This window comes from Mobula hypostoma, chromosome 24 (genome assembly GCF_963921235.1).
Source record: "Mobula hypostoma chromosome 24, sMobHyp1.1, whole genome shotgun sequence".
Lineage (NCBI taxonomy): Eukaryota > Metazoa > Chordata > Chondrichthyes > Myliobatiformes > Myliobatidae > Mobula > Mobula hypostoma.
In genome coordinates, this window is record NC_086120.1 from 2004785 (window position 1) to 2022586 (window position 17802).

Below are 17802 nucleotides of genomic sequence, written 5' to 3' on the forward strand. Positions count from 1 at the left end.
GATTTATGGATAACAGACCTCTTCAGGGACAGGTGTGACCTGTACAAAAGGGACGAGTTGCACTTGTATCCAAGGGGGACAAATATTTTTGTAGGCAGGTTTACAGGTGCTGTTGGGAACGGTTTAAACTAACATGGCGGGGTGGGGTGGTGGTGGAGCTGAGGATGAGCCAGCAGGTTTACAGATAGATGTTACATGAATGCAAGGAAGGACAAGCCAATGATTGGGTACAACTGCAGACAGAGCAAAACGTTAAATTGTACCAGCCGCAAAATTCAAAAGGGTGAAGAATGCAGGACTGAAGGTGTTGTATTTAAATGAGCATAGCATTTGGAATAAGATGGGCGAACTCATGGCACAATTAGTGATTGGTTGGTGTGATGTTGTGGGCACCACTGAGTCATGGCTGGAAGAAGGCAGTAGTTGGGAGCTTAACATCAAAGGATATACTTTGAATTGAAAGAACAGGCAGGAAGGCATAGGCAGTGGTGTGGCTCTGGTGGTAAGAAATAGAATTACATCTTTAGAAAAAGGTGACAGGGTCAGAGAATGTTGAATCTTTGTGAGTGGAGTTAAGAAACTGCAAGGGTGAAAAAAATATTATGGGAATCATATATAAGCCTCCAAATAGTAGCCAAGATATGGGGTTGAGATTACAAAGGGAGCCGGAAAGAGCATGTAATAAGGTTAAAGTCACAATTGTAATGGGGGACTTTAGTATGCAAAGGGATTGGGAAAATCATGTTGGTCTTGGATTGTAAGAGATGGAATTTGTTGAATGCCTATGAGATGGCTTTTTAGAGCAGCTTGTGCTTGAGTCTATTCAGGGAAAGGCTATCATAGATTGGGTGTTGTGTAATAACTCAGATCTTACTAGGGAGCTTAACATAAAGGAATCCTTGGGAGCAGTAAGTCACATGGATCAGAATCACAATGGAATAAAGGGAATTACAGAGGCATGAGAGAGGAGCTTGTCCAGATGGATTGGAGGAGGATACTGGCAGGAATGATGGCAGAGCGAGATGGCTGAAGTTTCTGGGAATAGTTCACAAGGCACAGGATAGATGTGTCCCACAGAAAAAGTGGTTCTCAAACGGCAGGGGTAGGCAACCATGACTAACAAGGGAAATTAAAAGCCAAGGAAAGGGCAGATAAGGAGGCAAATTGAGTGGGAAGTTGGATGATTGGGATTTTTTAAAAATCCAACAAAAGGCAACTGAAAAGGCTATAAGAAGGGAAAAGATGAAACATGAGGGCAGACTAGCCAATAATATAAAGCAGGATACCAAAAGTTTCTCAGTTATATAAAGAGTAAAAAGGAGTGGGAGTTGATATTGGACTAGTGGAAAAGGATGTGAGGGGGGCAGCAATGGGGGGGCAAAGAACAGCAGATGCACTTGAGTACTTTGCATCATTTTTCACTGTGGAAGACACTAGCAGCGTGCCAGAGGCCAGTGAGAGTCAGGGATCAGGAGTGGATGCCATTGCTATTACACAAGAAAAAGGCCAGGAAAACTGAAAGGTCTTAAGGTGGATAAGTCACCTGGACCAGATGGACTACATCCCAGAGTCCTGAGAGAGGTTGCTGAAGAGATAATGGATGCATTGGTCATGATATTTCAAGAATCACTTGATTCTGGCATGGTCCCAGAGGACAGGAAAACTGCAAATGTCATTCCACTCTTTAAGACATAAGAACAGAAATTAGGCCATTTGGCCCATCGACACTGTTCCGCCATTCAATCACGGCTAATCCATCTTTCCCCTCCTCAGCCCCACTCCCTAGCCTTCTCCCCATAACCTTTGATGTTGTGTTCAATCAAGAACTGATCAGACTCTCTCTTAAATACACCCAACGACCTGGTTGAGGTAACAAATTCCACAAGTTCACCCTCTGGCTAAAGAGATTTCTCATCTCTGTTTTAAATGGAAACCCCCTCTATTCTGAGGCTTCTTAAAGAGTGGAGTGATGTTTTCAATTTTCCAGTTCTCTGGCACCATACCAGGATCCAATGATTTTTGAAAGATCATTACTAATGCCTCCACAATCTCTACCACTACCTCTTTCAGAACCCTAGGGTGCAGTTCATCTGGTCGGGGTGACTTATGTACTCTTAGGTCTTTCCAGTTTTTTGAGCACCTTCTCTCTTGTAATAGTAACTGCATCCATTTCTCTACCCTCACATCCTTCAACATCTGGCACACTGTTGGTGTCTTCCATAATGAAGACTGATGTAAAATACTCATTAAGTTCATCTGCCATTTCCTCGGCACCCATTATTATTTCTCCAGCCTCATTTTCTAGTGGTCCTATATCCACTCTCATCTCTCAATTTTTTACAAACTTTTACTATCCACTTTGATATTGTTTGCTATCTTGCTTTCATATTTCATTTTTTCCCTCCAAATGATTCTTTTAGTTGCTCTCTGTAAAGTTTTAAAAGCATTCCAATCTTCTGTCTTTCCATTATCTTTTGCTATGTTGTATGCCCTCACATTTTGCTTTCACATTAACTTTGACTTCCCTTGTCAGCCACGGTTGTACTTGAGAAGGAAGGAAGGCAAAAGAAAGGAAATGATATGCTAATTAGCCTAACCTCAGTGGTTGCGAAAGTGTTGGACTCTATTACTATGGATGAGGTTTCGGGGTACTTGGAGACTAATGATAAAATAAGTCAAAGTCAGCATAGTTTCTGTAAAGGCAAATCTTGCCTGAAAAATCTGTTAGAGTTCTTCGAGGAAGTAACAAGCAGGGTGAACAAAGGAGAGGCAGTGGGTGTCATTTACTTAGATTTTCAAAAGGCATTTGATAAGGTGTCGCAAATGAGGCTGCTGAACAAGAAAAAATCGTATGGCATTACAGGAAAGATACTGGCATGGATTGAGGAATGGTTGACAGGCAGCAAGCAGGAATGAGAGGGGCCTTTTCTGGTTGGCCAGTGACTGGCGCAGTTCCTCAGGGACCGCTACTTTTCACGTTGTTTGTTGGTGATTTAGATAATGGAATTGATGGCCTTGTGGTAATGTTTTCGGATGATACGAAGAGAGGTGGAGGGGCAGGTAATGCTGAGAAAGCAATGCAATTGCAGCAGGACTTAGACAAATTGGAAGAATGGGCAAAAAAGTGGCAAATGGAATATCATGTTGGAAACTGTATGATAATGCATTTTGGTAAAAGGAACAATAGTGTGGACTATTATCTAAATGAGGAGAAAATTCAAACATCAGAGGTGCAGAGGGACTTAGAAGTCCTCATGCAAGACTCCCAGAGAATTAACTTACAGGGTGGGTCTGTGGTAAAAAGGCAAATACAATATTGGCATTTATTTCAAGGGGAGTAGAATATAAAAGTAAGGAGATAATGCTGAGGCTTTATAAGACACTAGTAGGCTGCACTTGGAGTATTGTCAGACTCAGAAAGGATAGAAACATAGAAAATAGGTACAGGAGTAGGCCATTTGGCCCTTCGAGCCTGCACCGCCATTTATTATGATCATGGCTGATCATCCAACTCAGACCCCGCCCCAGCCTTCCCTCCATACCCCCTGACCCCCGTAACCACAAGGGCCATATCTAACTCCCTCTTAAATATAGCCAATGAACCGGCCTCAACTGTTTCCTGTGGCAGAGAATTCCACAGATTCACCACTCTCTGTGTGAAGAAGTTTTTCCTATTCTCGGTCCTAAAAGGCTTCCCCTTTATCCTCAAACTGTGACCCCTCGTTCTGGACTTTCCCAACATCGGGAACAATCTTCCTGCATCTAGCCTGTCCAATCCCTTTAGGATTTTATACGTTTCAATCAGATCCCCCCTCAATCTTCTAAATTCCAACGAGTACAAGCCCAGTTCATCCAGTCTTTCTTCATATGAAAGTCCTGCCATCCCAGGAATCAATCTGGTGAACCTTCTTTGTACTCCCTCTATGGCAAGGATGTCTTTCCTCAGATTAGGGGACCAAAACTGCACACAATACTCCAGGTGTGGTCTCACCAAGGCCTTGTACAACTGCAGTAGTACCTCCCTGCTCCTGTACTCGAATCGTCTCGCTATAAATGCCAGCATACCATTTGCCTTTTTCACCGCCTGCTGTACCTGCATGCCCACTTTCAATGACTGGTGTATAATGACACCCAGGTCTCGTTGCTCCTCCCCTTTTCCTAATCGGCCACCATTCAGATAATAATCTGTTTTCCTATTTTTGCCACCGATGTGGATAACTTCACATTTATCCACATTAAATTGCATCTGCCATGAATTTGCCCATTCAACCAACCTATCCAAGTCACCCTGCATCCTCTTAGCATCCTCCTCACAGCTAACACTGCCACCCAGCTTCGTGTCATCCGCAAACTTGGAGATGCTGCATTTAATTCCCTCATCCAAGTCATTAATGTATATTGTAAACAACTGGGGTCCCAGCACTGAGCCTTGCGGTACCCCACTAGTCACCGCCTGCCATTCTGAAAAGGTCCTGTTTAATCCCACTCTTTGCTTCCTGTCTGCTAACCAATTATCTATCCACATCAATACCTTACCCCCAATACCGTGTGCTTTAAGTTTGCACACTAATCTCCTGTGTGGGACCTTGTCAAAAGCCTTTTGAACATCCAAATATACCACATCCACTGGTTCTCCCCTATCCACTCTACTAGTTACATCCTCAAAAAATTCTATGAGATTCGTCAGACATGATTTTCCTTTCACAAATCCATGCTGACTTTGTCCGATGATTTCACCGCTTTCCAAATGTGCTGTTATCACATCTTTGATAACTGACTCCAGCAGTTTCCCCACCACCGACGTTAGGCTAACCGGTCTATAATTCCCCGGTTTCTCTCTCCCTCCTTTTTTAAAAAGTGGGGTTACATTAGCCACCCTCCAATCCTCAGGAACTAGTCCAAAATCTAACGAGTTTTGAAAAATTATCACTAATGCATCCACTATTTCTTGGGCTACTTCCTTAAGCACTCTGGGATGCAGACCATCTGGCCCTGGGGATTTATCTGCCTTCAATCCCTTCAATTTACCTAACACCACTTCCCTACTAACATGTATTTCGCTCAGTTCCTCCATCTCACTGGACCCTCTGTCCCCTACTATTTCTGGAAGATTATTTATGTCCTCCTTAGTGAAGACAGAACCAAAGTAATTATTCAATTGGTCTGCCATGTCCTTGCTCCCCATAATCAATTCACCTGTTTCTGTCTGTAGGGGACCTACATTTGTCTTTACCAGTCTTTTCCTTTTTACATATCTATAAAAGCTTTTACAGTCAGTTTTTATGTTCCCTGCCAGTTTTCTCTCATAATCTTTTTTCCCCTTCCTAATTAAGCCCTTTGTCCTCCTCTGCTGAACTCTGAATTTCTCCCAGTCCTCCGGTGAGCCACTTTTTCTGGCTAATTTGTATGCTTCTTCTTTGGAATTGATACTATCCCTAATTTCTCTTGTCAGCCACGGGTGCACTACCTTCCTTGATTTATTCTTTTGCCAAACTGGGATGAACAATTGTTGTAGTTCATCCATGCAATCTTTAAATGCTTGCCATTGCATATCCACTGTCAATCCTTTAAGTGTCATTTGCCAGTCTATCTTAGCTAATTCACGTCTCATACCTTCAAAGTTTCTCCTCTTTAAGTTCAGAACCTTTGTTTCTGAATTAACTATGTCACTCTCCATCTTAATGAAGAATTCCACCATATTACCCAAGGGGCCTCTCACGACAAGATTGCTAATTAACCCTTCCTCATTGCTCAAAACCCAGTCCAGAATAGCCTGCTCTCTAGTTGGTTCCTCAACATGTTGGTTCAAAAAACCATCCCGCATACATTCCAAGAAATCCTCTTCCTCAGCACCTTTACCAATTTGGTTCGCCCAATCTACATGTAGATTGAAGTCACCCATTATAACTGCTGTTCCTTTATTGCACACATTTCTAATTTCCTGTTTAATACCATCTCCGACCTCACTACTACTATTAGGTGGCCTGTACACAACTTCCACCAGCGTTTTCTGCCCCTTAGTGTTACGCAGCTCTACCCATATCGATTCCACATCTTCCCGGCTTATGTCCTTCCTTTCTATTACGTTAATCTCCTCTTTAACCAGCAACGCCACCCCACCTCCTTTTCTTTCATGTCTATCCCTCCTGAATATCGAATATCCCTGAACGTTGAGCTCCCATCCTTGGTCACCCCCTGGAGCCATGTCTCTGTGATCCCAACTATATCATAATCATTAATAACAATGTGTTGTCATTGGAGAGAGTCCAGGGAAGGTTCACAAGGAGATTCCGGGAATTAAGGGGTTAACATATGAGAAGTGTTTAGCAGCTTTGGGCCTGTACTCACTGGAATTTAGAAGGACTAGATGTTGAAAGGACTAGATAGGGTGGATTTAGAGATGTTTCCTATGGTGGGGGTATCCAGAACTAGAGGGCACAGCCTCAAAATTGAGGGGTGACCTTTTAGAACAGAGGTAAGTAGCAATTTTTTTAGCCAGAGAGTAGTGAATCTGTGGAATGCTCTGCCACAGACTGTGGGGGAGGCCAAGTGTGTGGATATACTTAAGGCAGAAGTTTATAGATTCCTGATTGGTCAGGGCATTAAAGGATATGGCGAGAAGGCAGGTGTATAGGGTTGAGTGAGATCCTGAATCAACCATGATGGAATGGCTGATGGGCTGAATGGCCTAATTCTGCTCCTATGTTTATGGTCTTACTGGGAGAGTAAGGCTGGAGAGGTGGCGAACAGGCTGACAGGAAGGAGGAGCTGGGCACAAGAGATGGGGTAGTGAACAGAAGAGGGCTTCTTACACAGAGCAAAGGCAATCAGAATCAATGACGTATATCATCAAACCTGTTTTGAGGCAGCAGCAGAAATAAATAATTAAACAGTTCAAAACAAGGTGGCATTCATGGACCATTCAGATATCTGATGACAGAGGGGAAGAAGCTGTTGCTAAAAGGTTGATTGTAGGTTTCCAGGCTCCTGTACCTCCTCGGTAGTATTGAAAAGAAAGCATGTCCCGGACAGTGATGGTCCTCAACAAGAATGCCATCTTCTTGGGGCACCACCCCTTGAGAAAATCCTTGGTGGTGGAGAGAGTTGTGCCTGTGATGGTCTACAGTGCTCTGCACCCTCTTTTGATCTTGTGCATTGAAGCCTCCGTAGCAGGCAGTCATATAACTAGTTAGAATGCTCTGCACTGTGTATCTGTAGAAAGTTGCTAAAGTCTGGTGACATATCAAACCATCTCAAACTTCTAATGAAGTACAGCCAATGACGTGCCTTCTTTGTGATTTTATCAATTTGTTGCGCCTTGGATAGATCCACAGAAATGATGAAACTGAAACTGCTCAACCTTTCCACTCTTGACCTCTCAATGAGGGCAGGTGTGCGTTCCCTCATCTTCCCCTTCCTGAAGCACAACAAGGGAAGATCTGCAGATGCTGGAAATCCATGCAACACATACAAAATGCTGGAGGAACTCAGCAGGCCAGGCAGCATTATGGAAAAGAGTAAATAGTCAAAGTTTTGGACAGAACATTGGTGCTCGGCAAAGTGGTCTCCCAATCTACATCAAGTCTCCTTGGAGCCATTCATCTGCACAAAGCACTTCTTACGTGGGGTTTCTCCTTTGAACAGGATTCTGGGGCATCTTCCCTTGTGCCCTGCTCAGCAGCTCCCCCAAACCATAGTAACGTCCTTCAGAAATTTGATCCCTCCCAGCTCCTGCAACTCTTCCACTGGGCAGAAAGCTACAGTTGGCTGACACAACATTCCTAAATTGGACAGCACGGCTTCTTCATCTTTAACCAAAGCCAAAACACCTACCAGCAGGACACACTGCTTTTACAGAGAATTACTGAAATAAAATACATCACAGCATAGCAGTCAAAATCTTAAGCAGGGCATTGCACAGGAACAATGACAAACTTACTTGCAGCAGTAACAGAAATAGAATCAGAACCAGGTTCAGTATCAATATATAAACTCCTAATGAAATATAGCCACTGTCATGGCTTCTTTGTAACTGCATCAATATGTTGGACCCAGGATAGATCTTCAGAGATGTTGACACCCTGGAACTTGAAACTGCTGACCCTTTGCACTGCTGACACCCCCCCCCCCCCCCGGTGAGAGCTGCTGTGTATGTGTTCCCTTGACTCACTTGCTACATTTCGAATATGCATTCACAAAATGCCACTCAGCCATACCTTGTCCTTCAATCAGATGCAAAATGTGCTTTTTGTCACCATCCCTGTTGGAGAATGACATCAACTTTCCCTTTGTGTGGTGTACTCTGTAAAACACCGGACTCAGACTGGCTTCAACCATCCTGCTAAAAAAAAATCATTAGTTTCTTTTCATTATACATTCACATCCACTTCCGTATTCCTGTCCTGAATCTTTGGATTGTGTTGAAGTTTCCTTGGTGTGTCAAATCTAAAGTCAGATAGATAATCATGAACTTTGATCAAGTGGTTTTTCTGGCCACTGGACGTCTTGAATTTTTCTGTACAACTCCCTGATACATGTTCCGTTTTGCTGCCAGAAAGTTGGTGGAAAAGAGTGCCACATGAGCTGCAGACAATCTGATGGAAGGAGTGATAACGATGTTTATAGTCTTCTCAGGCATCAAACAGTTGACTGCATCCCATTATGTGACAGCAAAATTCAGCCAAAATTCAGCATCCTTGGGTTTTTTCCACTTTTCCCATTCTAGATGCAGCATTTTGCAGATATCAATGTTAATAAATACCCCCATCCTTGAGCGGCTTGTCCCACAGCAAGGAAACAGTTCTGCAGCCAAAGGTGATCACAGAACTGCTGCCACATTCATCCATGCTCGCTGTCACAGTATCATAGGAGCAGCATTCATGAGAAAAATATAAATTAATTATAAATTATATACACAATGTTTACAAGAAAACACCATTAAACAAAGAAAACAGTTCACTTCAGTGCAAAGTGGCCAAAGTGCAAAATTACCAACAAAAAACATAATGCAAGATTGAGAGAGAAAGGAAGATATAGTCTGAGGATGGAGTTAAGGTTTTTCAGGCATTTAGGAAGAAACTATTGTTGAACCTTGGAGTGTGGGACGTCAGGCTCCTGTACATCCCACCTGATGGCAGCATCGAGAAGGGGGCATGACCTAGATGGTAGGGGTCCCTGATGCTGGATGTCACCTTCCTGAGACATTACCTCTGATGTCGCACTGTGTAGTGTATTTAATATTTGAGTAATATTGTAGATATTTACATTATTTATTACGGGTAGTATGTAAGAAATACGTGAATGGCATTACGCTGTCACGTCATTGTGAGCGCTTCGCTAAAGAAAAAGAAAGTTAAGCTTAGTACACCCGTTACCGTGTTTTTCTTTTGATTAGTTTCTGGACTTAGAAAACATCATACTCTGCTGTAGATAACCTTGAGGGTGGGAAGAGCTGTACCTATGATGGCAATGGCTGAGCCCACAATTCAGTTTCTCTTGCATTCCTGTGCACTGGAGTTTCCATACCAAGCTGTAATGCATGCAGTCAAAATGCTTTCCTGAAAGAGCTCAGAGTCTTTGATGATATGCCGAATCTTCTTAATTTCTAAAATTTAGGAGCGCTGATGTGCCCTCTTCCTGGTTACGTCTATGCAATGACCTAAGGTAGAACCTACAAGATGTTGAAACCCAAGAACTTGTAGCTGCCCACTGCAGACCACTCAATGAGAGCTGGTGTGTGTTCTCCTAACTTTCCCTTCCTAAAGTCTACAGTCAATTCCTTGGTCTTTCTGAGCACAAGGTTGTTGTTACAACGTCACTCAACGGACTGACCTGTCTCAATCCTCCTCACCATCGGTAATTCTGCCAACCCCAAAGGTGTCATCAATCAATTTGTAAATCAGGTTGGAGATATCTACACAGTCATAGAACATAGAACATAGAATAGTACAGTACAGTACAGGCCCTTCGGCCCACAATGTTGTGCCGACCCTCAAACCCTGCCTCTCATATAAGCGCCCACCTTAAATTCCTCCATATACCTGTCTAGTAGTCTCTTAAACTTCACTAGTGTATCTGCCTCCACCACTGACTCAGGCAGTGCATTCCACGCACCAACCACTCTGAGTAAAAAACCTTCCTCTAATATCCCCTTGAACTTCATTGGTATATAGAGAGTAGACCAGCGGTGGGCTAAGCACACAGACCTAATGTGTGCCTGTGTTGATGGTCACTGAAGTTTGTGATCTGCACTCATTGTGATCTCTCAGTTAGGAAGTCGAGGATCCAATTGCAGAAACCCAGATCTTGGGGTCTGATGATACATTTTGAGGGGATGATGGTGTTGAATGCTAATGTAGTCAGAATCATATGGCACTGCACCATGGAAAAGGTTCTTCAGCCCATCTAGTCTGTGCCAATCTGGACTTCTGCCAAATCCTATCTAAATGCATCTGAATCATAGCCCTCCATACCCCTCCCATCCAAACTTGTCCAGTGTTTGAACCTGCATCTACAGCTTGTTCCACACTCACCACCCTTGGAGTGAAGAAGTTCACCCTCAGATTTCCCTTAAATATTTCATCTATTACCCTAAACCCATGACCTCTAGTTCTAGTCTTGCCCAACCTGAGGGGAAAAGGCTGCATGATTTCTCCCTCTCTATAACCATCTACAGAGGCAATGAACAACAGCTTGATGTATCCATTCCTGTTGACCAGAGGCCCAGAGCAGAATAGACAGCCACATACATCAAAGTTGTTGGTGAACGCAGCAGGCCAAGCAGCATCTATAGGAAGAGGTGCAGTCGACGTTTCAGGCCGAGACCCTTCGTCTTGTGTCCTGACGAAGGGTCTCGGCCTGAAACGTCGACTGCACCTCTTCCTATAGATGCTGCTTGGCCTGCTGCATTCACCAGCAACTTTGATGTATGTGGCTTGAATTTCCAGCATCTGCAGAATTCCTGTTGTTTTTTTTAGAATAGACAACCAGTGGGATAGCATGGGGATTGTTGAATTGAAGTGGGTCCAGGTCTTGACTGAGGCAGGATTTGATTGGAGCCATAATCAGCCTTTCGAAGAACTAAATCAAATTGTTGAGACAGGTCACTGGGCTCTTCTTGGACACTGGTGCAATCAATGTAATCTCGAAGCAGGTGGGAACCTCATATCCCAGAAGTGAGAGGTCGAAGATGTCTCTGAATATTCCAAACAGTTGGTCAATGCAGGTGTTTAGCCGTTGGTCAGCATTTGACACCACGCGAGGGTTCACCCTACTGAAGAATGTTACAGAGCTTGCAGGGAATTAACAGGCTAATTTCAGAGTTTTAATTTTGTCATGGCAAATGGTTTAAATGAGAGAGTATCATGTACTGACTGAGATAAGTGTCTTGATAAACAGGAGGAGCTTTTCTGTGAGACCAGAGTAAAGACCACTGCCCAGGCTCCTGGTTTCAGAGCCCCTCATCCACACACACACACACACACACACACACACACACACACACAGACACACACACACACACACACACACACACACACACACACACAGACACACACACACACACACACACACACACACACACACACAGCTTCCTGCATAGTCCACCATAAGGATTGTCTTCCATTCCAAAAGCACCAGTGGAAAAAGTAATTGGAGAAAAATTAGTGCCATGGTAGCAAAGCGGTTTTTGTGTGTGTGCCATACTCTGCCAGAGCCTCGGCAACCACTTTTCAAGTGGGTGTCTGGAGGAAGGATTCTGTGAGTGGTCCCCCACGTCCTTCTCACAGCGCAGTTTTTTTTACGAGGCCGAGCTGCGGGTTCGGCACTCAACCTGGCACGGATGGAAAGCGTGCCCGGGAGCGCCCCGACTGGATTCGAACTCGGGAACCTTCGCTCCGGAGTCCGGCGCTGATGTCACTGCGCCACCAGCCGGCGCATAGCGCTTAGTGCGACGCTATTACAGCTTGGGGCATTCCAGAGTTCAGAGTTCAATTCCAACACTGCCTGTGAGGAGTCTCTGTGCATGGTCACCCCAGGTGCTCCGTTTCCTCCTTCCACAGTCCAAAGACGTACCCATGATTAGTTGGGGTTGTGGGGTTGCTGGGGCAGTGTGGCTCGAGGGACCGAAGGGCCTACTCCATGCTATATCGCTAAATAAATAATTGCTTTGAACCACCAAAGATCACTCCTACATCGTTCACTTGGTGCTTTGGGAAAACCGTGATTTGAAAGTGGAAGTGGCAGAAGTATCAAAATAGAGCCCCAGATATTGAGGTTCTTGAGTACGGGTCAGCGAGAGATTTGATCAAGTCTGCTGCCATTTTAGAGAGATGGGTAGAAATGGAGATAGATGGTGGGGGGGGGGAAAGGGAGAGGTGCGGTGGAGACAGAGAAGGGAGAGAGGGGATGTTATGTTTGTAACTCCAAAAACTAATTGAAAGCAAAACACAGGAGCTTGGGACACTCGTGTACTTTAGTGAGGCGCTCATATATGACCTGGTGGCGTATTGACGTATACCATTCACGTACTTCATGAAATATTAAATCCAGGACAGAAGGAGTAATAGAGAGATGGAGAAAAAAGGCACGGAGCTGCAGAGAGCAGCATTTTGTCTTAAAGAGGTTCTATTCAATTTTAAAGTACATTTTAAAGCAGGACAGGCAACACTAGTCTGCAACCATGAGAACTTATTGGGTGTAAAGTCCAAACAGACAGGAGGCTGGGTGTTGTAGTGTGGAATGAAAGGAAATGTCTGTTCAAGTTCAAGCAGATACACCCCCACAGACTGCCTAGGGGTGTATAAGGTGGTGTGTGAATTATTCACGGTCTACTGGGAAAGGATGGAGATATTTCTCTTGGCCAATAACATTCCTGAGGTGGGGGGACAGTGCAGAGAGTGTGCAGGCAGTGAGGGAGCATAAGAAAGCAATTTTGTTTTCAGCAATCAGCAATCAACCACGCTGGACACGGACTGACCCCTGCAGACAGCCACTTGCAATGCAGTACCAAACTCAGAAGACAGACATTTTTAAAAAAACTAAATGCTGGCTGGAAATCTGAAGTAAAATCAGAAAAGGCAGAAAATCACATTGTATCTGTGGTGATGAATAGAGCTAACATATGAGGTCCAGGATCCTCAAAAACGGTTCTTCATCAGAAAGGCTGTCGGGCCTGGAAAATGAACCGTTTCTCTCTCCATGCACTGCCTGACCTGCTAAATGTTTCCACCATTTTCTATTTTTATTTCAGAAGTTCAAAGAGTAGTTCAACCCACAGCCACTGAGATAGTGAAGAGCATTATATTCAATGCACAAAAAGACAACAGGGAAGTGTAAATGGGCTGAAAAGCCTATCAATGTACTGCAACTTGGTAAGTGCACTGAGAAGTGCCAGCTTTGGACAAAGGGTTGAAAGCCTGTGCTGTTGGCCAGTGTCTATAAACACAAAATAGTCTGCAGATGCTGTGATCAAAGCAACACTTTCAGTACGCTGGATGAACTCAGCAGGTCAGGCAGCATCAGTTAGAAATGATGAGTTGACGTTGCGGGCCGGAACCCTTCGTCAGGACTGAAGAATGAAAGATGGGGAAGGATTTGAAGAATGCTTGTAGTGTCAGTTAAAAGACCAGTAATTTGAAAGACAAAGGGGTGGGGGAGGGGAAACATTGACGTCAAAGCCCTGAAAACAATGGGTGGTAGAAGAAGGAGGCGGAACCATGAGGGAGCTGGGGGAGGGGGCAGAGTGAAATAGGGATAGAGGAAGGGAGGGGGAGGGAATTACCGGAAGTTGGAGAATTCTATGTTCATACCAAGGGGCTGGAGACTACCGAGACGGTATATGAGGTGTTGCTCCTCCAACATGAGTTTAGCCTAATCATGGCAATAGAGGAGGCCATGTATGGACCTATCTGAATGGGAATGGGAAGCAGAGTTGAAATGGGTGGCTACTGGGAGATCCTGTCTGTTGTGGCGAACGGAGTGGAGGTGCTCGACGAAGCGGTCCCCCAAGCGGTTCCGTTTGAGATGTCCTGGAACGGAAAGCCTCATCCTCGGAGCAGATGCGGCAGAGATGGAGGAACTGGGAATAAGGAATGGCATTTTTGCATGTGGCGGGGTGGGAAGAGGTATATGAGATATCCAGGACATCTCAAATGTCCTCTTTCTTTAAGGATCGTGGTTTCCCTTCTACCGTCATCAATGATGCCCTCACCCACATCTCCTCCATTTCCCGCACTTCAGCCCTCACCCTATCCTCCCACCACCACAACAAGTACAGAGTTCCCCTTGTCCTCACCGACCACCCCACCAGCCTCCGGATCCAGCACATTATCCTCGGCAACTTCCGCCACCTTCAACAGGACCCCACCACTAAGCACATCTTTCCCTCTCCACCCCTCTGCGCTTTCCACAGGGATCGGTCCCTCTGCGACTCCCTTATCTGCACGTCCATCCCCACTGATCTCCCACCCGGCACTTATCCCTGTAAGCGTAAGTGCTACACCTGTCTCTACACCTCAACTCTTGCAACCATTCAGGGCCCCAAACAGTCCTTCCTGGTGAGGCAACACTTCACTTGTGAGTCTGTTGGGGTCATCTATTGCATCCGGTGCTCCTGGCGCGGCCTCCTCTACATCGGTGAAACCCGACGCAGATTGGGGGACCGCTTCGTCGAGCACCTCCACTCCGTTCGCCACAACAGACAGGATCTCCCGGTGGCCATCCACTTCAACTCTGCTTCCCACTCCCATTCAGATATGTCTATACATGGCCTCCTCTACTGCCATGATTAGGCTAAACTCAGGTTGGAGGAGCAACACCTCATATACCGTCTAGGTAGTCTCCAGCCCCTTGGTATGAACATAGAATTCTCCAACTTCCGGTAATTCCCTCCCCCTCCCTTCCTCTATCCCTATTTCACTCTACCCCCTCCCCCAGCTCCCTCATGGTTCTGCCTCCTTCTTCTACCACCCATTGTTTTCAGGGCTATGACGTCAATGCTTCCCCTCCTCCACCCCTTTGTCTTTCAAATTACTGGTCTTTCAACTGGAGCTACAAGCATTCTTCAAATCCTTCCCCATCTTTCATTCTTCAGTCCTGACGAAGGGTTCCGGCCCGAAACGTCGACTCATCATTTCTAACCGATGCTGCCTGACCTGCTGAGTTCATCCAGCATATTGAAAGGCCAGTGTCTATCTTATGGATGCAGTCATTCACTGTGCAGCTCTGCTGTCAAAGAGTCTCAAAGCTACACTTGCCAGAAACATTAGTTTGTAAATCATAGTATTGAGCAACACATAACAGATCAGTTTCTAATGCAACACAGGCACAGAAGAAACCTTCCTCTCAAAAAGCAACTAGGAAGAGAGACTCTCCAAAAATGCTGCAGACAACACACATTTCTCTTTGTGCTGTGACTATTCTACAAGTAACTGAAAGGAATGACAAGAGACCTGATGAAAGGAAGTGATGTAGGTTGACTGCTGCAACTATCTCATTATGAGGAGGGATTCACATGTCAGGCAGTTCAGCCACACACATCCTTAGTAAAGGGGAGGTTGAGTCTACCCCTTAGGTGAAGATTGAAGATCCCATAATAGATGTAATGCACTAGGTTGGTCAGAGTCATAAGTCAACAACTGTTGTGGTGGACCAAACCCAACATCTGACTCTGTAGAGTAAGGATTTGCTCATACAATTAAAACTTGGGGGAAGAAGACATTCAACACTTGCATAGATACAGTAAAATCATGGCTGGAGGCAGTTGTCCAAAGACAATGACACTTCCAAAAGTCACACGATTTAGGGCCCACAAAAGGATTAAACCTATGATGGCTTACTTATCTCACTTTCGAGGATTCTTCATCTCATGTTCTCGATATTTATTGCTTATTTTTTAAATTATTATTATTTTGTTTTTCTCTTTTGTAATTTTGTACAGTTGTTATCTTTCGTACATTGGACACTTGTTCACCTTGTGTGCAGTTTTTCATAGATTCTATTGTGTTTCTATGATTTACTGTGAATGCCCACAAGAAAATGAACCTCAGGATTCTATATGGTGACATATATGTATTTTTGTAATAAATTTACTTTGAAATTTTAAACCTGTAATCCAAGGTCATTTCCTTTATTCCTTTCCAGAATTTGAGTGTCTGTTTGATCGGATGTGAATGAAAAGCTAAGTTGTAGCACGCTCATACAGCTGGACACAAATGAGAAAGTCACCACTATACATCTCAAAGTTGAGTCCTATTTGTTTCCAGTGTGAGACAGACAACCTTATGCAGAACATAGTAATTGTTCATGTAACAGAGACAGACTATTCTGTCTCTCTGATGGTATCACTTGTACATTGGAGGAGGTATTGATGTGGATTGAGGTAGTTTTTATAGCCCAGGTGGTGTGTCTCTGTCCACGGGGGTGGGGGGGGGGTGCTGAGGGGCTCACGCCTGATGGTGCTCAGACAGACACTGAGCACCCATAGGTTAGAATGCTCTCGACTGCACATCTGCAGAAGGTTGTGAGTATTGATGTGCATAGTCCAGCTCTCTTCAGCCTTCTCAGAAAGTAGAAGCATTGGTGAGCTTTCTCGATTGTGTTGGCTGTGTTCTGGACCATGAGAGGTTGTACAAAATGCATACACCCAGGTATTTAAAACTGCTCACAGTTTCCACTGCTGTGTTCTGATGCAAAAAGGGATGTGAGTGATATGAGTTCTCCTGAAGTCGATATACATTCTTTTTGTCTTGCTGACATTGAGGAAGAAGAGGTTATTTGCCTGGAACCAGGTCTCGAGCTCTTCCACCATCTCTCTAAAGGCCACCTCATCAGTGTTGGTGACAAACCCTGCCATTGTTGTGTCATTGGTGAACTTGACAATGTGATTACTCGGTGTTTGACTGTGCAGTCATGTGTGAGCAGAGTGTACAGTCATGGGATCAGTACACAGTACACCCGTGCTGAGAATGGTGGGAAAGAGGAGTGGTTGTACAACCTGACTATCTGAGGTCTGTTGGTTAGGAAGTCTAGCACAGTGGTGTATTTAGACCGAGGAGCAGGAGTTTGTTCACCAGGGACTGTGGGACAATAGTGTTGAATGCCAAACTAAAATCCAGAAACAAGTCCTTGTTTTCTAGATGTGACCCCTCTATTCTGTCTCAGACACTCCCATCATAGGAAACATCCTCTCCACATCCACTCTATCAAGGCCTTTCACCATTCAATAGGTTTCAATGAGGTCACCCCCGTCATTCTTCTGAATTCCAGTGAATACAGGCCCAGAGCCATCAAACACTCTTCATTTGACAAGCCATTCAATCCTGGAATCATTTCCGTGAACCTCCTTTGAAACCTCTCCAGTTTCAGCACATCCTTAATCACCTCCAACATCTTCCCAACCACTGAAGTCAGACTAACTGGCCTATAATTTCCTTTCTTCTCCCTCTCTCCCTTCTTGAGGAGCTGAGTGACATTTGCAATTTTCCATTTTTCTGGAACCATTCTGGAATCTAGTGATGCTTGAAAGATCATTACTAATGCCTCCACAATCTTTTCAGCCATCTTTCAGATTTCTTTCAGAACCCTGGGGTGTAGACCATCAGGTCCAGGTGACTTATCTACCTTCAGAACTGTCAGTTTCCCAAGAACTTTCTCCTTAGTTATGGTAATTTCATACACTTTATGACCCCTGACATCTGGAACTTCCACCATACTGCTAGTGCCTTCCACAGTGAAGACTGATGCAAAATAATTATTCATTTAGTCCACCATTTCCTTGTCCCTATTACTACCTCTCCAGCATCA